Consider the following 23,687-nt stretch of genomic DNA (forward strand, 5'->3'; position numbering starts at 1 on the left):
CATGCCTGAAACCTATGGTTTTTTCTGTTAATTTCAAAGGTTTTTTAAATGCTAATTTCTAACTATGCCTACAGAGATAGGACATGTTAAGAAAGAAGAAAAAATGCACAGAAAGAAACAAAAGAAGTGCAGAAAGAAGCAACAGAAGTCCTCAAATACGAAGATAAGTGCAGGAAGAAGGATAACGTGCAGAAAGAACAAAAAGAAGAGCAGAAAGAAGCCTTGTTGCAAAATCATCCTGTACCCTCAACTTTTTCAGACGGATACTGGTGGTAACTGAGTCTGACTAACCAGTCCTAGAGCCAGTGCTATGTTAAAAGACACTTAGAATACAGTGAAAACACCTACATACACTAGGGAACATTATGCGTTGGGGTCCCCCTGTGATTAGCCTTACCTCCTCTATAAGCCCCTAGTATATAATAGGGCATGGGGATTAAAACTACCTCTTAAAACAGGCCACAGGGCGTTTTTGCACACGTTAACTCAGGCCCCGTCCCCTCCTTTCACCATTGTGTAAACACGCCCTGTGTCCGTTTTTAGTTGGGAGATTAAGTTCATTTGAGTCCTGAGGGTCCCTAGGGTCCAACTAGCCCACTAGGTACCTCCAGTAAGTGCCACAGAGCTGCGTTGCAGAGAGGTGTAAAAAGTGGCACGGCCTGGACCACCTCTCTGCAATGCAGCTCAGTGGCGCTTACTGGAAGCACTTGGTGGGCTAGTTAGCCCCCAGGGGCCCTCAGTATTGAAGGGAAATTATATCCCCAATTTAAAACGTGCCATGGTGCGTGTTTGCACACGTCACCTCAGGCCCCGTCCCCTCCCTTCACCACTGTGTAAACGCGCCCTGTGGCTGTTCTAAGTTGAGAGATTAAGTCCCCTTGAATCCTAAGGGTCCCTAGGGTCACACTAGACCACTAGGTACCTCCAGTAAGCGCCACAGAGCTGCGTTGCAGAGAGGTGTAAAAAGGGGCTTGGCCTCAGAACACCTGTCTGCAGCGCAGCTCCCTGGCGCATACTGGAGATGCCTGTTGGGGGCGCGTTTGCAGAGTGCTGCATGGAGGGGGCATGGCCTCCGGCACGATGCCAGTCTTTTATTTATTTTATTTTTTTAAGAAGGGGGGGCTGTGTGGTTCCCCTTCTTATTCTAATTTATTGGCCCTGATGACCCCATCCCCCAGGGCCTGTCTCCTAATTATATTTTTTTGACCCCAATCCCCAGGGCCGGCCACTGTTTTTTATTATTTTTAAAAAATATATATTTATAGACACACCTAGGACATGCTGGACAAACCGTACGTACCTATCACCATGACGATTTGCGTGATATTCATTAAAAGGCGACTATGCATGCAATTAATCCACGTGGAATGTATTTACACCACTAGTGAAGCTCTGACATGTCTGATGCTCTACCGTGCCTAATCCCGGTAGACACCCTTGTCGTTTATTTATACAAACATGGGTAGCTATTGACGGGCACATTTAATACACATGCACACCAAGCCATTCAAAGGGGATTCGACAAAAATTCGACCAAAACTATGCAAGAAACCCCCCTCACAGTTAATAAAACACACATCCACTGCCGGATGTGTAATACTTTTTATTTTACTCTCTGGAAAGGGGACGAACATCACTTGCGAGTCGCAGCGCGCTCCTGACAGAGCCCAATGCTGTGTTACACCCACCCTTGCCTGCCGAGTGCCACACACCTCTGTATTGTATTCCACTAGCTAGTGCATATGCTATGACACTCTCTAGCCCATGTGCACTGTAACACCACCCCGTGAAAATGTCATGCCACACTTGTCTTCGCACGGGTTATATTGCCCCATCTAACGTGCCTTCCTCGATGCCTATGTTATAACGCACAGTGCTATGCCATACATATTACAATTTGGGATCCATATCTTTGTCACAGTGCATATGCAACGTTACACTCCCCAGCACATATTTTATATTACAACTTTAGAGACTAGTTAGGTTACACAACACTGCCCTGTGCATATTACACTCTAAGGCGCATATCGCATAGCACGCGCTAGTGCCTGTGCTATCTCGCGCTCTCCAATGAATCTGTCATTGCGCACAATGTATTGCATATTATATTTCACGCCTGGTTCATCTTATATCACACTTTTTGGTGCATAGTTTATACCATACACTATATCTAGTTTTCATTTTCAATCGTGCTCTCAGGACTATGTTCTATATAACACTGTGTTCACCTACCCTTTTCACGGGCATTACATTTTGCGATAGGGGGTGGAGGGTCAGGGGGTGTTTTTGCCAAGTGAGCCCGGAGTCACAGTCACTAACGTCTTCTTCTTCCTGAATAAAAGTGAGATTATGCTGCATACTTGTTCATATTTTAAGTAGTTTGCACAGACAAAATGTTTTAAAAACAATAAAGTTTCTAATACCCGCCTTCTCTGAACAGTTAGCTTGCTGCCCCATCCCCCTCCTCCCTATCCTCTGTTGTGTGAATCCATGGACTAGCCTCCTCCCTCCTGCCATGCATGGTCTGATGTGCTGCCACTGCCCTCAATTTAGTATGATGTACCAGTCCACTCCTCCTGCCCTCCATTGCCCAATTCTATGCCCCATCATTGACCTCCTGCTTAAACTCTGTGCTTAGCTTGCTGCCCCTATTCTCCTTCCCCCTGCCCTCCGATGTCTTTGTGCATGCCCCTGCTCCATCCTTTTTGCCCACCATGTCCCATGGACCTGCCACTCCTATCTACTCTGAGTGTTCTGTTGAGCTGCCACTCCCCTCCCACCTGCCTAGCATTGTCAGATGACTGTAACCTGTCCCTGCCACCTCCACCCTGCCTGTCCACATGCCATGCCTCTATCCTCTTCCTCCTGTCCTACATGGTCCATTGTACTGCCACACCCTTCTGCCCTCCCTGGTCTGTTGTGCTGCAACTGCTCCTCCTGCCTGCCCCGTGTGGTCTGTTGTGAGGCCCCTTCCCCTGAACTTTGTCTGTGCACAGGTCCTGACCCTCCCTTCTATCCTCCATCGTCCTTTGTGCATGCCCCTGCACCCTCCTTCTTGCCCATCATAGCCATTGTGCTGCCACTAACCCTCCCACTTGCCATGCATGGTCTTCTGTGCTGCCATGGCCCCTCCCACCTTCCCTGTGTGGTCAGTTAGCTGCCCCTGACCCCCTCCCACCTTCCCTCCATGGTCTGTGTGTATGCCATCACAGTCTCACTGTTGCTCTTCATGTTGTGTCTTGCTTCTAGTGCCCATCCTGCCTGACCTCCATGGCCATCTTGCTGCTCCTGCCCTGCCCCCTTGCCCCCAGCCCTCTGTTTACATGTGCAGACCCCTACTCCCTCCCTCCTGGCTTGTCTGTTCCATTGTAATGCCCCTGATCCGTCCCTCCTGCCCTTTATGGTCTGTTATGCTGCAGCCTTCTCTCCTGTCTGTCCATTATGGTCAGCTAGCTACCATTGCCTCTTGCCCCTCTGTTCTCTGTTGTCCATGTGCATGGTCCTGTCCCCTCCCTCTTGCTTTCTATGGATTGTTGTGCTGCACTCCCGTCCCGCATGCCCTGTGTGGTGTATTGTGCTGCTGCAAACCCTGATGCCTGCCCTGCAGGGTCAGTTTGGTGCACCTCTCCATGTCTCTCCTGTCCTCTGTTATCCAAGTCCATGTCCCTATCCCATTTCCTTCCATGATCCAATGTACCATACTTGCGAACATTTTGAACTTGGTAAGAGGGAGATTTTGAAAAAAAACTGGGGTATTGATTTTCTCCTTTGAGTTACATTGAAAAAGAGGATATTGTAGACAGGAGACAGATCAAATAAAGCCCATTTGAGCTTAAAAACATTGGACGTTTCCTGGCTGAATCGGGTCTGTTGGCATGTATGGTTGTACTACCATTGCCTCTTCCTTCTGCCCACAATGGTCTATTACATTGCCACAGCCTTGAAGGAGGGTAGATTTTGTATCACAGGGGGCCCCTGGCCCGTTCTGTCCACACCTGAAGTATGAGACCCTTGTCCTTGCCCTGCCAGCCGCATTTGTAGGCCGTATTAAATTGACCAGCGGGTCCTGTGTTGCTATATAATTATCCTGAGACATCCTTACCACTCAGCCAGCATAAAACCCCTGTGTAGGCCCTTCTGTTCAATATGTAGGCCTCTTTGTTAAATTGACCATAGCTCTGCAATTTTAGTGTATAGCAGTCTGAAGGCAGGTCTGCGAGGCCTTCTGCTCCAAACTAGTAGCCCCCACCCTACCCGAGTGCTCCGTGCTCGGTATCAAAGTTCAACATCCCCCTGAAGCTGTCGACATACAGTAGGCTGCATCCTGGACTGGTACTTGCTTCCTGGGCAGGTTTCCCGCTTTTAAGGAAGTGGCAACCGCAGAGCGTCAAGTTAGGAGAACTGAGGAGATTTTATACATGAATATATTGAATTCCTGTACAATACCCATTATTTTCTGCTTGCTCTATGGAACTTACGATAAGCGATTGGCCTGAGAGACTGACCTTTTCACCCAGTCCATTGTCAGCATTAAGTGGGTAAATGACGAAATGTCTGGTAAAATCTGCAGACGAAGCTTTTGGGTAGCATACGTAGGTAGATGTAGCGTGCAAAGGAGCCCACAAAATGATATAAAAAGGGAGCACCCACAGATATCGACGGACAACCTCGCCGTCTGTATGTAGGTTAACAGGCTGTGCAGGTTTTCCCCAAGAACTGGGAGCTCTTGTCTTCCTTTGCTTAAAATGTCTTGCTCTGCTTTGCTTGAAGTATCTTATTCTATTTTACCTATATGAAATGTCATGTTATGTTTAACCATTGTTCTCTTTACTTTTGCATTTAAAAGATGTTGTATTGTAATTGCAGGAATGCTTGCTCTAAGAGTAAATGTGAGTGTCCCTAGGTAACATTTTCCTTGGTGTAACTTGTTTCTCATGATGCATTTATAGATGTGTTTTCTCTCTCTCTCTGTCAGTAAATTAATTGAGATACAGAGAATATCATGACAGCTGTATGATTATCTGGATTCTGTATTTTGTACTTTATGTCTCTATTCTGCGGTTTCTTTGAAGTTGCATCTTCTCATTAAACTGCCATTGTATTCTGCCTCCAATTCCATGTCTCATATGTCTGTTTTCTTCATTTTTGGAGCAAGCGTTCCTAGGCACCCCGGCTCAAATTAAGGTGCCCCTTTTGTCCCTGACTCACTCTCCTGCTCAGTTCTGTGGTGGCTCCCGGGGCTCTGGGGACCGCCCCTAGCTTCCTTGACCCGTAATAGATCTTCCCTCCAACAGCCTCTCTTGCAAGTCCTGTATTGTTGGTTTGTTGCCCCTGCCCCCCTTTCCACTGCCCTCCGTAGTCTGTTGTGCTTCCACGGCCCTTCCTGCCTGCTCAGTGTGGTTAAATTGTTGCCTTTGCACCCTCCTACCTGCCTTCAATTTTCAGAGTCCGTGCCCCTGGCCTCTGCCTCTCAACAGTATCCTAATGAACAACTAGATTGCTAACATTCTATATTTATTACAAAAGTGTGGAACGCCTGACATCATCTTGATGTAATCAAAACTGTAATACCTAGAGCATTCCTTTAGAAATTACATATATGAGAGGGTCTTATTGGCATCAAAATTATGGTTAGTGCTCTAAAAGACTAAAATAAGGACATATTTTCTGAGTTTTCAAATAGCGACAAAGCACTTTTAAATTATTTGTTATCTTTATGTTTTTTTATCTAGTTGACAACTTGATTAAATGTTGCACTTAGGGGAGAGGATGTGGTGTTACTTCCAGAACTGCAGACTTTGCAACTGGGGAACCAGGTTGAAGTTTCTGCTTCAGCTCGACATTCTGTGATTCTGGTCAAATCACTTAGTCTCCCCATGTCTACAACCAAAATGAATTTGTTCTTGTGTGATGTAACCAATGCTCATGTAAAGCACTCCAATACCTGACAAGTCTGCACTATATAACACTGCAAAAACACAAAATAATAAGTGTTTTGCACACTTCTGTCATTGAGCTATATTTGGGCTATATCTGGGTGATTTTGGGCTACATTTGGGCTCTTTTGTCTCCGGTGGCCATCTTGGGAGATTTATTTGTTATGAAGTTTCCTAATTTCCTCATGTACTGCAGTCTCCTCAGTCGGAAATGCTTTCAGTTTTTTACTTTGATTCCATCATGAAGGTATTCAGATATGTCACACATCTGCCATGAATTCTGAATGTTAGCACTCTAGTTGCTCATTAGATCACTGTAGTAAAACTACTGTTCACCATGGAAGTCTGCTCCTGGTATTAAAAGTGCATGTTTCAGTCTGCATGTCAGAATTTTTTAATGAAATAGAAGAGGATTTGAGAAGTCACTCAAAATGTGCCCTCATTTTCTTTCTTCAGCATTAATCATAATTTCTATGGCAAAATGAACCCCCTCATTGTGTTCCTTTTTAAATTAAATGTTTTAAGTGTTACCAGTTTATTCCAATCAAGATGGCTTCAGGTGTGCCATACTTTTGTCATAATTAAGACAGTAAGTGCTCTAGTTGTTTTTAAGAACATTCTTGGACATTCTGTCATTGGGCTATACTTGGGCTACATCTGGGTGATATTTGGGCTACATTTGGGCTCTTTTGTCTCTGGTGGCCATCTTGGGAGACTTATTTGTTATGAAGTTTCCTAATTTCCTCATTTACTGCAGTCTCCTCAGTAGGAAATACTTTCAGTTTTTTACTTTGATTCCATCAAGAAGGCATTCAAATGTGTCACACATTTGCCATAAAATCAGAATGTTAGCACTCTTTTTGCTCATTAGATCACTGTAGTAAAGCTACTGCTCACCAGGGAAAACTGCTGCTGGTATTGAAAGTGCATGTTTCAGTCTGCATGCCAGGATTTGAGAAGTCACTCAAAATGTGCCCTAACTTTTTCTTTCTGCAGCACTAATCATACTTTTTATGGAAAAATGAACCCCCTCATTTTGTTCCTTTTTAAATTAAATGTTTTAAGAGTTACCACTTTAATCCAAGCAAGATGGCTTCAGGTGTGCCATACATTTATCATAAGTAGGACGGTTAGCGCTCTAGTAGTTCTTTGGAACACTCTGGAAAGCTGCAGTAGAACACAAAGGAATCAACTGACAGTCTCTGCCCTTGTTGGATGTACATGTTTTACTGAGAATGTCAGACTTCATTCTCACATGACTGAGAAAGATAATGTGAATTTACAGAAAATAAGCTCTCAGTTTAGCTTATAGATCACCTTCCAAACCTCTGTGGTAAAAGCATGAGAAAATATTTTTCTCTCAATCATGATATCCCAGCAGAAGGCTTTTTCACATGGTGAAATCACCTTAGAACATACCACAATTCCTAAAATGAGTATGGTACCATCAACAAATGATTTATAATGTAACTAAAGTCTTAAAATCTTCTATTAACTGCAATGCTTTTTAATGAGGTGCTATCATGTATATTGGTCCCAAGATGGCTGCCAACACTTCTTGGATGAAGTGCTGACAGCCAATCAGATCTCAGGATGAGATGTGTGGTTAGGCTCCGCCCACATATATATATTGATTTAAATGCTATTTTCTCAGGAACTACTGAACAGATTTACACCAGACCTACAAAAGGCACTTCCTTGACCTGAGGACTACCTCTCTGCCAAATTTCAAGTAACTCTGTTCAGCCGTTCTGGCTGTAGCTGTGTCTAAAGGTCCTATGGAAAAATGCATGGGAAAAACGCGTTTTGGGACCCCCCTTTTTTCTCAGCCCCCGCTTGACGAATCCCCCCGAGACTTTCAGGGTAGGAGCGGAGCGTAGCGCCCCACCTATTTTGAAAATTTCGCGAGGATTCATCGACCGGCGCCAAAGTTATTCCAAATAGAATGTTGCGGATTTCCTATGGAAACAGGGTCCTAACTATAACTATCTACTGGCGACCGCCAGTAGATAATATATATATATATATATATATATATCTCAAAACCACGCCAGTTCCCAGAAGGAAAAGCACGACACACTCCGGAAACAATTGAGGGCTTTATTTTAAGTGCTAGCAGTCCATGAGTTTCAGGCAATTTTCAGTGCTGGCAGTCCATGTGAACAAGTGGCATACGCGTTTCAGCGGTAAGTCGCCTTCATCAGTGCCGGTTACACAGGGTCCATCAGGGGTCAGCAAACAGTACAGCTGCTCTTCAAACCGTTCCTGTTTAAATGATCTTTGTGCCCCTCCTCCAAATCATGTGCCCCTGCATCGCGCTGACACTCCCACAGGCAGTTGCATTCTGGTACCTGCAGTCCGGTTGAGCGGCTGAAGAGTTTCAGGAACGCTCCAAAACATCCAGTGATGCTCCCAATTTGATGAGCACGGGCCACACACCAGCTCAAGTGCCCGCGGGGGTGAGAAAGCAAAGTCCTCCTTGATTCCTTAATCAGGCATACCGTGATGCCTCCTCTCTCCCCAATGCAGTCCATACAACTATATATATATATATATATATATATATATATATATATATATATATATATATATATATATATATATATATATATATATATATATATATATATATATATATATATATATATATATATATATATATATATATATATATATATATATATATATATATATATATATATATATATATATATATATATATATATATATATATTACCTACTGGCGGTCGCCAGTAGGTAGTTATAGTTAGGACCACGTTTCCATAGGAAAACCTCAACATTCTATTTTGAATAACTTTGGCGCCGGTCGACGAATCCTCGTGAATTTCTCAAAATAGGTGGGGCGCTACGCTCCGCTCCTACCCTGAAAGTCTCGGGGGGATCCGTCAAGCGGGGGCTGAGATAAAAGGGGGGTCCCAAAACGCGTTTTTCCCATGCATTTTTCCATAGGACCTTTAGAACGAGCTACAGCCCGAACGGCTGAACCGAATTACTCAAAATTTGGCAGAGGGGTAGTCCCTAGGTCAAGGAAGTGCCTTTTGTAGGTTTGGTGTAAATCTGTTCAGTAGATTCTGAGAAAATAGCCTTTAAATCAATATATATATCTGAGCCCGCTTACGGTACGCTTACCGTACGCTTACGGTAAGCGTACGGCGGCGTGCGCGAGCGCGATTCTGATTGGCTGTTAGATCTTAGTAAACATTCGAATCGGCCGAAACCAGGAAGCGGCGGCCGCCATTTTGTGTATTTCACTCTGAAAAAAAAGAGTGAAAACAAGGAAAGGGGGCAATGAGGAGAGTTACAGACCCCCTAACATTTGTAAGGGGGACAAAGAAGGACAGAAAAGTACAAAAAAAACATTTATTGATTTTAAAAAAAATCACGGGGTACGCGTACGGTAAGCGTACGGTAAAAAAAATAAAAATAGATAAATGAAAAGCAGATTTAAGAGTTTAGAAATTAGGGAGCTCTAAAAAGAGCTGTTGTGTTTATGAAGTCATTTTTTTAGTGGTACCTACAAGTAAGTACCGATGCAGAGTCTAAGGTTCAAGAGGAAGACTCTGTTCCCTTCATCATTGAAGTGCACACCATCTCCTCTATAAATGTCTTGCATGTCATAACGCAAGTTGTTGTGGTAAATGGCACCCATACCATAGTCACGGAGGAAAGCAGAAACAGATTTGTTGACGTGCTTTCTTGCTTTGTCAATCTGTGGACAGAAATGATTGGACCAGTTCCATTTTTGCCTTTGGCATATGTTGGAAAACACAAAGGCAGTTTTAGGGAAAAGTGTAAACAGTTGTGCAAAGGTGTCCTTCATAAGCATTTCCAGACCTACCCCAGTCAAAGTGCCTAGGTCATTGCCACCACAGTGCACTATTATGAGGTCAGGGTGTTGGATTTGAATGAAGGATTTCACCAATGGCATCAATTGGTGCCACTTTAACCCTCTCTGACCAATCCATTTAATGTCTACATTTGGCAAAGCAAGGTCTCTCACCATATCTGTTTTCTCTGCAAACTTTTCACTCCAGAAGACATAGCTGTGCCCTACAATCCACACTGTGAACATCTTCAAAGGAGAACTGGATGCACTCAGGAGGTGTCTTTCAGTAGAATGGCAATATGAAAAGAAAGACAGTTTGGAAATGGAGGCATACATATTTTTTTAAAACAAAAAGAACTGATTGGCTGTTTCATACCATTCTAGAATAAAAACTAGGCTGTATGTGAAAATTAATAGAAGCATGTTTTGTATTGGTACAAAAAAATGTGTAACCAAAGAACAGTACTATGGATTTGCTGTAAGGTTTGAAAAGTCAAGCACTCTTGCTCTGTGGAATTGAAACATTGTGTGTCGAACTTCTGACCTAACTGCACACAGCAGTGTTCCATGAGCTGTTGCTATGGTAGCAGGCAGAAGTCAAGTTGGGGGAAGGGTACTAGGCAGAAGTCAAGTTGGGGGCAGGGTACTTTTGGAAAAGGGTTGGTTTTCAACCAATAGAAATGTGTGATTACATTTGAAAAAAAGGGAGAAGCACTGAGATTTGAAACTTACATGTATATGTGTGGAAAAATAGAGGGAAAGTTTGCCATTATCTGGTTCTGCTGAGAGGAGAGAGGTGAACACAACAGAGATCCTGGCTCTGATAATCTGCTGTTTGAGTGTCACATTTCTTTCACAACTAACTAATTTTAAAGGTGAGTTTAGAGTTTGAGAGGGGATGTATGTGGTAACTTAAGAAATGAATAATAGAAATGGGAATTGTTTTTGTTGTAGTTACACATGGTGGTTTCATAATGTGACAGTGTGTAAAAGTGATTTACACTTGCCCCGAAAAAAAAAAGAGCAGTAAGTGTGCTTTCAAATTGGCAAAGAAATTTCGTTTTGGGACTAATGTGAAAACATGACTCTGTGTGCATAGAAGAATTATAGGCAGAGATTTATTGCGTCTTGCTCTGGTGATTTCACAGTTGCATTAGATGGAAAGGGGGAGCGAATTTTTGGGGGAAGAAGCAGAGGCTTAGCACACACCCATGTGCTTGCCGTGTATAGTCATGCACAGTATTTAGAAGCCACTGGGGTTTTCAGGTTTAAGTCTGTAATGCAAATACATTCAGCATCACTAAGGCTGGTTGCCCTTGGTGGAGTGTAGGCAGTCACAGAGAATGCACATGGTGGTGGTCTGAAAAAAAAACAGTTTGTACACGTGCAATTAAATAAATCAAAAATAGTGGTTTCATAATGTGTCAGTCTGTAAAAGTGATTTCAAATTGTAAAAAGAGATTTTCACTTGGCCCTAAAAAAAAAGAGCAGTAAGTGTGCTTTCAAATTGGCAAAGAAATTTCGTTTTAGGTCTAATGTGAAAACATGACTCTGTGTGCATAGAGGAATTATAGGCAGAGATTTATTGCGTCTTGCTCTGGTGATTTCACAGTTGCATTAGATGGAAAGGGGGAGCGAATTTTTGGGGGAAGAAGCAGAGGCTTAGCACACACCCATGTGCTTGCCATGTATAGTCATGCACAGTATTTAGAAGCCACTGGGGTTTTCAGGTTTAAGTCTGTAATGCAAATACATTCAGCATCACTAAGGCTGGTTGCCCTTGGTGGAGTGTAGGCAGTCACAGAGAATGCACATGGTGGTGGTCTGAAAAAAAAACAGTTTGTACACGTGCAATTAAATAAATCAAAAATAGTGGTTTCATAATGTGTCAGTCTGTAAAAGTGATTTCAAATTGTAAAAAGAGATTTTCACTTGGCCCTAAAAAAAAGAGCAGTAAGTGTGCTTTCAAATTGGCAAAGAAATTTCGTTTTAGGACTAATGTGAAAACATGACTCTGTGTGCATAGAGGAATTATAGGCAGAGATTTATTGCGTCTTGCTCTGGTGATTTCACAGTTGCATTAGATGGAAAGGGGGAGCGAATTTTTGGGGGAAGAAGCAGAGGCTTAGCACACACCCATGTGCTTGCCGTGTATAGTCATGCACAGTATTTAAATATTTTTTTGAGTGAGTATGGTAAGTCAATAATAATAATTGTAGTCTCTCAAGGACCTTGTAATGTGTTTATTGATTTTTAGTGTTTTAAAAAAAAAAAAAAAAAAAAAAAAAAAAAAAAAAAAAAAAAAGGTACGCGCACCGTACGCGTACGGTAAAAAAAAAAAAAAAAGGTTTTAAAAAACATATGTAAAAAAAAGATGAAAGATAAGGTTGGCTCTTAAAAGAACCGTTGTGTTCATGCAGGGACAGAGGAAAGGAAGCATGGGAAAATCATTCAAAGCTACAAATGTGCTGATCTATTTTGTTGTTCACTAGGGAAACACTGGTCTCCCTATGACAAATTAGACCTTTACAAAATGTGCAATGAATATCAACCTTCCGAAATCGAAGGTTCATTTCCAGAGGGCCAGCAAAAGGAGATTCTCCCCCCACAGATGAAGGGCTCACCTGACCTGCAGAAGAAGGAGTCAGCCCTGCAGATGATGGTCCAGGCTGAGCTGCTGTGGATGTACTGGCTTGTCTTTCTGAAGAGTTACCTCCAAAAAGATGACCATGTGTCCTTCTGTGTACATCCTGGAGGTGTCTCTTCATGGTGTGATTCCCAAAGGAATACTTCCTGTTAGGATTACCTCTAGAAAGTACACGCTGACACAGCTTGCAAGTAACTAAGGGTGCATTCACCTTTTGCTGGCCTTCTGGAAAAGTAAAATAATCCCAAACATAAGAAGGCTTTTGTTTCCTCGATCTCTGCCTCAAGACAGTGCTGCTAGTGCTAGCCTCACTCTCAGAAGAGCTCTGCTGTTCTGCCATCGTATCCCAAAGACAAACCAGCTCCTTCTCCCAAGGGATCACAAGCAGAAATGAGGGGAATGGGTGTGGTGTAGGAGAGTTCTAGAACTGAAAGTAGTTTCAACCAATCAAAAGTTGTGTTTCAAGATCACATGACCTACCGTACGCTTACGGTACGCTTACGGTACGCTTACGGCAAAAAGTACGCGTGCGCGTAAAAAAGACGCGCGCATGCGCATAACAGTCACTCCCCGGCACTTCCGCGTAACGTGCGCGTGTGGCGTAAGCGCGCACGCGTCCCACGCGCAGTACGCGCGGCTACGCAAATTGCGTAACTATACGCAAGCAGCGTAGATAGATTACGGACGTTGCGTAAACCGTACGCTTACCGTGAGCTTACGGTACGCGTACTAAAAAAAAAAAAAAAAAATCTGGTAATAAATTTTACATGTTTATTTTAAAAAATATATTAAAAAAAAATATTTAAGGATTTTAAAAATTTAAGCATAGTCTTTATAAAATGAAAGAAAATTAAATTAAAAATATGTTTGAAAAAAATGAAGAATAAAAAAAAAAATTAGCATTTAAAAAACCTTGCAAATTCACTGAAAAAACCATGGGTTACACACACGTTATAGTTAGGAATTAGCATTTAAAAAACCTTGCAAATTCACTGAAAAAACCATGGGTTTCACACACGTTATTGTTAGGAATTAGCATTTAAAAAACCTTAGAAATTCACTGAAAAAACCATAGGTTTCACACACGTTATAGTTAGGAATTAGCATTTAAAAAACCTTAGAAATTCAGTGAAAAAACCATAGGTTTCACACATGTTATAGTTAGCTGGACATTTTACTCGTAAAAAACCAATGAAATTGCCCCGTTATAGTTAGTTCAGCTAACTATAACTCACGCGCCCGCAATGCACTGCTGATGACGTCACATATTACATCACTCATGACATGGTCAGTGACATCACTCATGACATCACTGATGACATCTCAAATGACATCACTGATGACCTCACCGATGACATCATCCAGTGAATGTGTGTTTTTCTGAAAATTAAATATGTTTTATATATGTATATCTCAAGGTCGATGGAAGAATAAATGGGTATATAAGTGTCTAAATGGATGATTTGTTTTTAAAAAATTGATTGTGTAACTGACTGATTAAGTGTATCTCTCACTTTGTGTATAAGTGGCTGCATGGGTTGGTGAGTAGCTACATGGGTGTCTATATAGGTTAGTAGTTGTTTTTTTGAGTATCAGTCTGAGTGTCTGTATGGTTCGGTGGGGGGTATTACGTAGTGCATAGGTGCATGAATGAGTGACTCACTGTTTGTATGTGTTGAAGACAGCATGTGTGCAGGACTGTATGGGTGGATGAGTGTGTGTATGGGTGTGTTAGTGAGTGAATGACTGTCCCAATAGTGTCTTCTGGAGTAACTACATATGTTTTAAACTAGTATATGTGACTATTGGTGTATATATGTGAGTATATGTGAGAGGGACAGATTGAAAGAGTTCCTGTATGAATAAGTATGTGTTTCTATAAGTGATTGTTTAAAAGACTAAGTATGTGTAAGTTTCCGTAGAAGTAAGTGTGGTGGTGTGTGTATAACTGTATATGCAGGTGAATGTATGTTTGATTCTTTATTAGCATGAGTGACTATGTGTGTGAGTAACTCTATGGATGAGTGGCATTATGTAACAGGATGTATAGGTGTATGAGTACATATGATGAGTGAGTACATGTATGAGTGACTGTATAGGACTGTTGGTGAATGAGTGGATGTGTATGTGGATCTTAGAATTACTGAAGAGGTTGTTGTAACTGGTATTGGTATGTCCATTGTTTTGAAAATTATAGTCTCTATTTTTGAATGTGTGTATCAAAGCTTATATTAAGGTGAGAGGAGGTCTGCCACTCTATCACAAGGATGATGTCATCAGTGAGGTCATCAGTGATGTCATTTGAGATGTCATCAGTGATGTCATGAGTGATGTCACTGACCATGTCATGAGTGATGTAATATGTGACGTCATCAGCAGTGCATTGCGGGCGCGTGAGTTATAGTTAGCTGAACTAACTATAACGGGGCAATTTCATTGGTTTTTTACGAGTAAAATGTCCAGCTAACTATAACATGTGTGAAACCTATGGTTTTTTCACTGAATTTCTAAGGTTTTTTAAATGCTAATTCCTAACTATAACGTGTGTGAAACCTATGGTTTTTTCAGTGAATTTCTAAGGTTTTTTAAATGCTAATTCCTAACTATAACGTGTGTAACCCATGGTTTTTTCAGTGAATTTGCAAGGTTTTTTAAATGCTAATTCCTAACTATAACGTGTGTGTAACCCATGGTTTTTTCAGTGAATATATATATATATATATATATATATATATATATATATATATATATATATATATATTTTTTTTTTTATTATCTACTGGCGGTTGCCAGTAGATAGTTATAGTTAGGACCGTGTTTCCATAGGAAATCCGCAACATTCTATTTGGAATAACTTTGGCGCCGGTTGACGAATCCTCGCGAAATTTTCAAAATAGGCGGGGCGCTCCGCTCCTACCCTGAAAGTCTCGGGGGGATTCGTCAAGCGGGGGCTGAGAAAAAAGGGGGTCCCAAAACGCGTTTTCCCCATGCAATTTTCCATAGGGACCTTTAGTCCAAGGTACAGCCCGAACGGCTGAACAGAATTACTTGAAATGTGGCAGAGAGGTAGTCCTCAGGTCAGGGATGTGCCTTTTGCAGGTCTGGTGTCAATCTGTTCAGTAGTTCCTGAGAAAATCAAAAGTAAAATCATATATATATGTGGGCGGAGCCTAACCACACATCTCGTCCTGAGATCTGATTGGCTGTCAGCACTTCATCCAAGAAGTGTTGGAAGCCATCTTGGGACCAATATACATGATAGCACCTCATTAAAAAGCATTGCAGTTAATAGAAGGTTTTAAGACTTTAGTTACATTATAAATCATTTGTTGATGGTACCATACTCATTTTAGGAATTGTGGTATGTTCTAAGGTGATTTCACCATGTGAAAAAGCCTTCTGCTGGGATATCATGATTGAGAGAAAAATATTTTCTCATGCTTTTCCCACAGAGGTTTGGAAGGTGATCTATAAGCTAAACTGAGAGCTTATTTTCTGTAAATTCACATTATCTTTCTCCGTCATGTGAGAATGAAGTCTGACATTCTCAGTAAAACATGTACATCCAACAAGGGCAGAGACTGTCAGTTGATTCCTTTGTGTTCTACTGCAGCTTCCCAGAGTGTTCCAAAGAACAACTAGAGCGCTAACAGTCCTACTTATGATAAACGTATGGCACACCTGAAGCCATCTTGCTTGGATTAAAGTGGGAACTCTTAAAATATTTAATTTAAAAAGGAACAAAATGAGGGGGTTCATTTTTCCATAAAAAGTATGATTAGGGGGGCGTGGCCAAGATGGCGGGGTGAGCGGACGCTTCCTCCCGTAGCTCCTCCGGCCCGGCCGAGCTTGAGCCCTTTTCTTACGCTTTTCTCCCTCCGCTGAGGCTCAGCGCGTGAGAGGAGTGCGGCGGAGCACCTGGCGAGCACGTTGTTGTCTCTTTGGTTCGGATCGCCTCGGGGGAAGTCCCCCAAAAGTCCGATCGAGTTCGAGGAGCGACGGAGGGCCTGGGAGGCGGAGCGCATCGGAGTGCTGTCCGGGCGCCTTGGCTGGGCCTGGTGCTGAAAGCTGCGATCTGGAGGAAGTCTGGCCCGTCGCTCGCCGGAGGGTGAAGGAGCTCTGCGGGCGGGGAACCGGCGGTGCGGAAGACTTGGGACGGGTGCTTTGGCACTCAGACTTGTGTCGGCGACACTTCGCACTGTGTGGGCCCCTGTCCCTTGGCCGAAGTACGGCGGACTCTCTGTTGGGGTCGGACCATCTGGGCCCTTGCGTGTGATAGATTGAACCGGCGGTGGAACCTGTCTGATTGCTGTGCGTTTAGGGGGCCCCGGTGGTGTCGCCGGGCCTGGTCGTTCTGCCCTGCCCCGCCCTGCCGCCATTTTGTCCACGAGGGATCAGTGGTGTTGGCCTTCACCGGAGCCCTTGCTGGTGGGTGTATGTGACAGTCGCTGCTGCCGGGCTGACTCTCTGAGGGACGTGTTGATGAGGAGCCCCCCACTGTAGCTTCCATTGCTGTCTCGGATGGGCACCCGCGGCTGGCGGTGACCGGACTGGACCGCCATCTTGTCGCCTGTGACGCAGCGATTCAGCTTGCGGGGGGACCCCCACGTCGAGCGCTTGCCAGCGGCTGGGCATCCCTGGGGCGGCTGGACCTGTGCCCACCCATTGACCGCAGAGTGTACGATGACTGGAAGAGGCGGCTCGAAGAAGGGGGACCGCACCCTGCCGGACATGCTTGGCAGGGCCCAGCAACTGCGGGACAGAACACAGCCGTCGCCGGGGTCCTCCCGGGCCTCGGCGGATGTGACTGGGGGGGAGCCACCGGTTACGAGGGCCTTTATGGAAGAACTGTTTAGCTCCCTCAAAGAGGACTTCCAGACACTGAAGCGGGAAGTGGCCAGCGAGGTCCGGGAAGTGCGCAGGGAAGTGGAGGGCCTTGGCAAGCGCGTTGAAACGGTGGAGACGGAGGCCCAACGCCGGGATGAGGAGATAGTCCATCTTCAACAGGACGTTCTCCGCCTCCGGCAGCAGTGTGTTGAGCTCCAGGCCCACTCTGAGGACCTTGAGAACAGGTCACGGAGGAACAACATTCGAGTGCGTGGTGTGCCGTCCGCAGACGAGGGGTCCGATCTGGGGGGCGAACTGCGGGACCTGTTCCGAGAGATCCTGGGGGAAGCTGCGGACTTCCCTATTCCCATTGATAAGGCACATAGGGTTGGCCGGCAGCGCCAGTCATCGGCACCTCCACCGGATATTTTGGCTTTCCTGCCCGACTTCCCGCTGAAGGAACGCATCATGACTGAGGCCCGCAGGAAACAGCCCCTGACTTTCCGGGAGCAGCCAGTGGCGCTTTATCAGGACCTCTCCGCCATCACGCTGCAGAAACGCAGGTCCTTCAGGATTGCCACTGACTTTTTGCGCGAACACGAGACGCCGTACTCTTGGGGACATCCCTTCCGCCTGATCTTCCGGTGGAATGGGGTGCTACATCAGCTACGCTCCTTGCAGGACATTTGTGGGGTCCTGGGGCTTACGGCGGCGGAGGAGGAAGGGGCTACACCGTTGTGGAGGCCCTCGGAGAGACGGAGCCGGCGGAGGTCGACGAGGCGACGATCGGCGGCCAGCGCAGGGCGTCCTGATTCCCCTACCATCAGGGCGGACATGGCCGACGCTTTGAGGGCGGCGGCCAGGGACTCGGCCGGCTCCACCGGCGTGGCCTTGACGGCCTAACACTCACTCCGGGGGGAGATGCCTCTAGCTTCTTTAAATGCTGGGTAGGGGGCGGGGGGGTCGGGGGGGGAGCGGATGGAGGTGAGTGGCTGGACGTCCACTTCGTTTTTTTTCTACGGACTTGCCCGTTTTGGGGCTTGACTGGGACAATGGGGTGTTTGAGTTTGCGTTTGGCTAGTTGCCAGGGTTGTGTTTTGGGTGGGTGTAGGGGTTGTTCTGGGGTTGGGGAGGTCCCGTCCGATGTTGTCCATGCCCACGCTTGGCCTGTTTTGGCTTGCCCCGCGCAGCTGCCCCGCGCGCCCCACCCGCTGATCTCATGCTCATTGCACGGCGTTCCTGATCCCCGAGAGGAATGTCGGCCCTAAAGGTAGTGACCCTTAATGTTCAGGGTCTGAATAACCCTGTGAAGCGCAGAGCGATCTTATCGTTGCTGGAGGGGACGCAGGCGGACATTTGCCTCTTGCAGGAGACCCACTTATTGTCCCGGGATTGCCATAGGCTGCGCTCTGCTAAGTTCCCTACCCAGTTCTTCTCTTCGGCAGCGAACAAGACGGCGGGGGTAGCCATCCTTCTAGCGAGCTCCTTTAGGGGGGAGGTTTTGTATAAGTGTGCTGAACAGAAGGGGAGGCTTCTGGCGTATCGCATGCGCTTAGGAGGCATAGCGTTTACAGTCGGCTCAGTTTATAGCCCAAATGACCACCAAGAGCGTTTCCTGGACTCTGTGTTGGTGGATGTCACTGCTTCTCCAGACCGCCACGTCATTTTGGGGGGAGACCTTAATATGGTCTTCGATTCTGTGATGGACAGATCGGCGCAGCGCTCCCCGCAGACGGGGGAACTGTCCCAGGCTGTGAAGGCCCGGATTGCGGAAATGGACTTACACGACCTCTGGCGCTCCATGCAACCCACTGATAGGGACTACTCTTACTTTACGCACGCACACCGAACCTACTCACGGCTGGACTATCTTCTGGTGAGTGGACCGATGCGCGCCGCCGCCACGGCGGCGGACATTGGGGTCCTGACCCTGTCTGACCACTCACCAGCCGCCGGCGTATTCAAGTGGCCGGCGGCCTCCCCCTCTAGGGGGGTGTGGCGCCTTCGGGATACCCTTTTACACAAAAAGTCTGTAGTGAAGCGCATTGGGGAGGTCATACAGGACTACCTAACTCACAATAGCAACACCGACACTTCACAGGCGACACAGTGGGCGGCATTGAAGGCAGTCCTCCGGGGGGAATTTATTTCCATCTCCTCAGCCGAAAATAGGGAGCGGCAACGGAAGAGGGACGAACTGACCGTTCAGGTCCAGGAACTTGAGCAGGTCCACCGTCGCACGGGGGCGCCAAGGGTGTGGCGGCAGTTGAAGGCTGCGAGGAAGCTCCTGTCGGCACTGGATCTTGATAGGGCGGAGTATGCCGCCTTGCGCTTGAAACATGCCTTCTACACTGGGGGGGACAAATGTGGCAAGCTCCTAGCACACAGGCTCCGGGTCACGCAGCAGCGTAGCGTCGTGAGGGAACTGATGGGCACGGACGGGGTGGTCGTCTCCGGGGACGCAGAGGTAGCGGAATCTTTCCGCGGCTTCTACGAGGCGCTGTATGCTGAGGAGCCCTCCTCGCCGCGGGATACTGAAGGTTATTTGGAGTCAGTGACCCTTCCGGTGCTGGATCCTGCTCAGGCGGACCACCTGGAGCGGGATATCCATGTTGAGGAAGTGATTTCCGCTATCGCGCAGCTGAAGCATGGTAAGGCCCCGGGCCCGGACGGGTACACGTCTCTGTTTTACAAGACTTTTTGCACGGCTGTGGCCCCTGTCCTTACTCGGCTATTTAATTCCTTCTCCGAACCGGGAGCCATCCCACCGGATCTCCTGAGGGCGACGGTCTCGGTAATCCCGAAGCCTGGGAAGGACCGGGCCTTCTGCGGTTCGTATCGACCTATCTCGCTTTTAAATGTCGACCTCAAGTTGTACACGGGGATTCTAGCGTCCAGGCTGGGTCCACACCTCCCCGGATTGGTGGAGGCGGACCAGGCTGGCTTTGTACCCGGCAGACAGACGGTTGACAATACCAAGCGGGTGACGCATGTTCTGGAGAAGGCCTCGCGGATCCGGGGGAGCGGATGTTGCTGTCCGTTGATGCGGAGAAGGCCTTCGACAGAGTTCTTTGGCCGTATCTCGAGCTGGTTCTCAAGAAATTGGGAATCGGTGATAAGTTCCGCACCATGGTATTCAACTGTTATAAACATCCTTCAGCGTCGGTGCGGGTCAACGGGTGTAGCTCCGGTGGATTTGCTATCGAACGCGGCACGAGGCAGGGCTGCCCCCTCTCGCCGCTTCTGTTTGCCCTCTACATGGAGCCGTTTGCTCAGAGGATTCGCAACAACCCGGATGCTATTGGGGTCCAGATGGGCCAGTATGTCCACACGGTTAGTCTCTATGCGGACGATGTCCTGTTGACTTTGGACGACCCTAGGAGGTCGCTGCCTGCTTGCCTCCAGGAACAGGACGCCTTTGCACGTGTGGCCGGCTTCAAAATGAATATGAGCAAGTCGGTGGCGTTAGACGTGTCCCTGGCTGCGGACACTAGGAGGGACCTTCAGCGACTCTTCCCCATGCAGTGGTCCTCGTCCACGGTGCCATACCTGGTGATTTTGCTGGCGCCCACATTACCGGAGATGGTTACGGCTAATTATACCTCCCTCAGCAGGAAGATCAAGGAGGAGCTTGGCCGCTGGAGCAAGGGCCTACTGTCCTGGCTGGGGCGAATCGCGGCGGTTAAGATAACGGTGTTGCCCCAGATACTGTATCTTTTCCGGGCCCTACCTCTCCAGCCCCCGGTGGGCTGGATACGACAAATGCAGGCTGACATCTCCCGCTTTGTCTGGCAGGGCCGCAAGCCACGAATGAAGAGGGTTCTCTCCACGCTTGCTCCGGAGGCGGGGGGTCTCGGTATTCCGGACCTCCGTAAGGACTTTCAGGCGGCACAGCTGCGATATCTGGTGGAGTGGAGCAGGTGGGAGTCCGACAAACACTGGCTCTTTCAAGACCAGGCAGTGGCGGGCCGCACCTTACAAGAGGTTCCGTTCTTGCGCCGCGCGCATCGCCCCCCTAACCTTTACGCCTCTTTTGTTACGCGGGTCCCCCTGAGGGTGTGGGATGCAGTCTGTGAGGCTCGGGGCCTCACCACCTTCCCTTCGCCGTTCACGCCCATAGTGGGCAACCCGGACTTCTCCCCAGGGATGGAGCCGGGAGTTTTTTCCCATTGGGTGCAGGCGGGCTGCAGGGTGCTCTTCCAGATCTATGGACCGGAGGGCGTGATTTCTTTTCAGCAACTTCGCCAGGAATTCGGCCTGACGGAGCTGGACAGATTGCGCTACATGCAGGTTCGGCATTGGGCCCTTCAGCCCCAGGTGCGTGGCACCGCTGCTCGTCAAATTACACCGTATGAGAGGTGGTTGGCTACCCGGACCTCCGACGCTAAGCTAATTACCGGTCTGTACAAGTACCTACAACCCCCGCCGTTTCACTATTATAACCCGGGGAGGGAGCGCTGGCACAGAGAATTGGGTAGGACACTCAGCCACAAGGAATGGGACAAAATTGCGTATCGGGCGCGGCACTCTGCATATCACACGGGCCTTACGGAGACCTTTACTAAGGTGTCCGCTTATTGGTACTACACCCCGGAGAGACTGCATGAAATGCATAGACACTGACAAGGGGTGCTGGCGGGGCTGCGGGCAGGAGGGTACCCTCTCACACATTCTCTGGGATTGCCCCGTGCTGCCCGCCTACTGGAAGGAAGTTTTGGACGAGGTGGATAAGCACTTTGAGATAGAGCTGCCGCGCTTTCCGGCGTATGTCTTGCTGGGCCTCCCCAATGACCTAATGTACCCACTGAAGTCCCGCAGGGGTAGGCAGATCGCGATTGCGCTGGGGTCTGCGGTCCAGAACATCCTTATCCACTGGCAAACCACCACAGTCCCCTCCACCACGGGTTGGTTGCATAGGCTTTGGCATGTGCTGGGAATGGAGAAGTTGTCGCTTACGGTGGCAGGGGAGATAGACCAATTTGAAGAGCTGTGGCAACCCTTCCTAGCGCTGCTGTCCACCGAATTCCGGGAGCTCACCTGTCCGAGGTATCTTAGGCTTCTCAGGCTGACGCCGCCGGTGATCCCGGCGGACTAGATCACATGTGAGACTGGGTCCTTGGGGGGGGGGGGGGGGGGGTGCGGGGCTTTTTGGGGCGGATAAATCTGGCGCGGGACCATAGGACGGGGGGGTTGGGGTATTGTTTTTTTTTCTTTTCCTTCCTTTCTTTACTGGGGGGATGGGGGATGGGGGGTGGATTGTGCTTCGTTAAGTTGATGCTGGCTTTCATTGCTCAGATTTGGGGTGTTGGATATGCACGCAGGGACCCCACAGAGTGCATTTCTTGCCTTTCATTTACTGTGCTTTCCCTCTGGACCACCGAGCAATCCTTCGCCAACCCTCTTGAGTTGCACCTTTTTCTTTTATTGTATTATATGTACCCTAACCTCCTATCCCCCTCCCCCATAGTTTGTTTTGTTTCAATAAAAACGTTTTAAACATAAAAGTATGATTAGTGCTGCAGAAAGATAAATTAGGGCACATTGAGTGACTTCTCAAATCCTCTTCTATTTCATTAAAAAATTCTGACATGCAGACTGAAACATGCACTTTCAATACCAGCAGCAGTTTTCCCTGGTGAGCAGTAGCTTTACTACAGTGATCTAATGAGCAAAAAGAGTGCTAACATTCTGAATTTATGGCAAATGTGTGACACATCTGAATGCATTTATCATCAAAGTAAAAAACTGAAAGTATTTCCTACTGAGGAGACTGCAGTAAATGAGGAAATTAGGAAACTTCATAACAAATAAGTCTGCCAAGATGGCCACCAGAGACAAAAGAGCCCAAATGTAGCCCAAATATCACCCAGATGTAGCCCAAGTATAGCCCAATGACAGAATGTCCCAGAGTGTTCTTAAAAACAACTAGAGCGCTTACTCTCTTCATTATGACAAAAGTATGGCACACCTGAAGACATCTTGATTGGAATAAACTGGTAACATTTAAAACATTTAATTCAAAAAGGAACACAATGAGGGGGTTCATTTTGCTATAGAAAGTAGGATTAATGCTGAAGAAAGAAAATGAGGGCACATTTTGTGTGACTTCTCAAATCCTCTTCTATTTCATTAAAAAATTCTGGCATGCAGACTGAAACATGCACTTTTAATACCAGGAGCAGACTTCCATGGTGAACAGTAGTTTTACTACAGTAATCCAATGAGCAAAAAGAGTGCTAACATTCAGAATTTATGGCAAATGTGTGACATATCTGAATACCTTCATGATGGAATCAAAGTAAAAAAATGAAAGCATTTCCTACTGAGGAGACTGCAGTACATGAGGAAATTAAGAAACTTCAAAACAAATAAATCTCCCAAGATGGCCACCGGAGACAAAAGAGCCCAAATGTAGCCCAAAATCACCTAG

The 23,687-nt window shown here is 46.6% G+C and overlaps 1 protein-coding gene across 2 annotated transcripts in view; it reads right to left on the reverse strand.

Moving 5' to 3' along the window:
• Positions 1 to 23,687, reverse strand: part of LOC146863584 (uncharacterized) — a 118,608-nt gene that overhangs the window by 59,150 nt on the left and 35,771 nt on the right. The window lies entirely within an intron of this gene.

Source organism: Triturus cristatus, chromosome 2_1 (assembly GCF_964204655.1).
Source record: "Triturus cristatus chromosome 2_1, aTriCri1.1, whole genome shotgun sequence".
Taxonomy (NCBI): domain Eukaryota; kingdom Metazoa; phylum Chordata; class Amphibia; order Caudata; family Salamandridae; genus Triturus; species Triturus cristatus.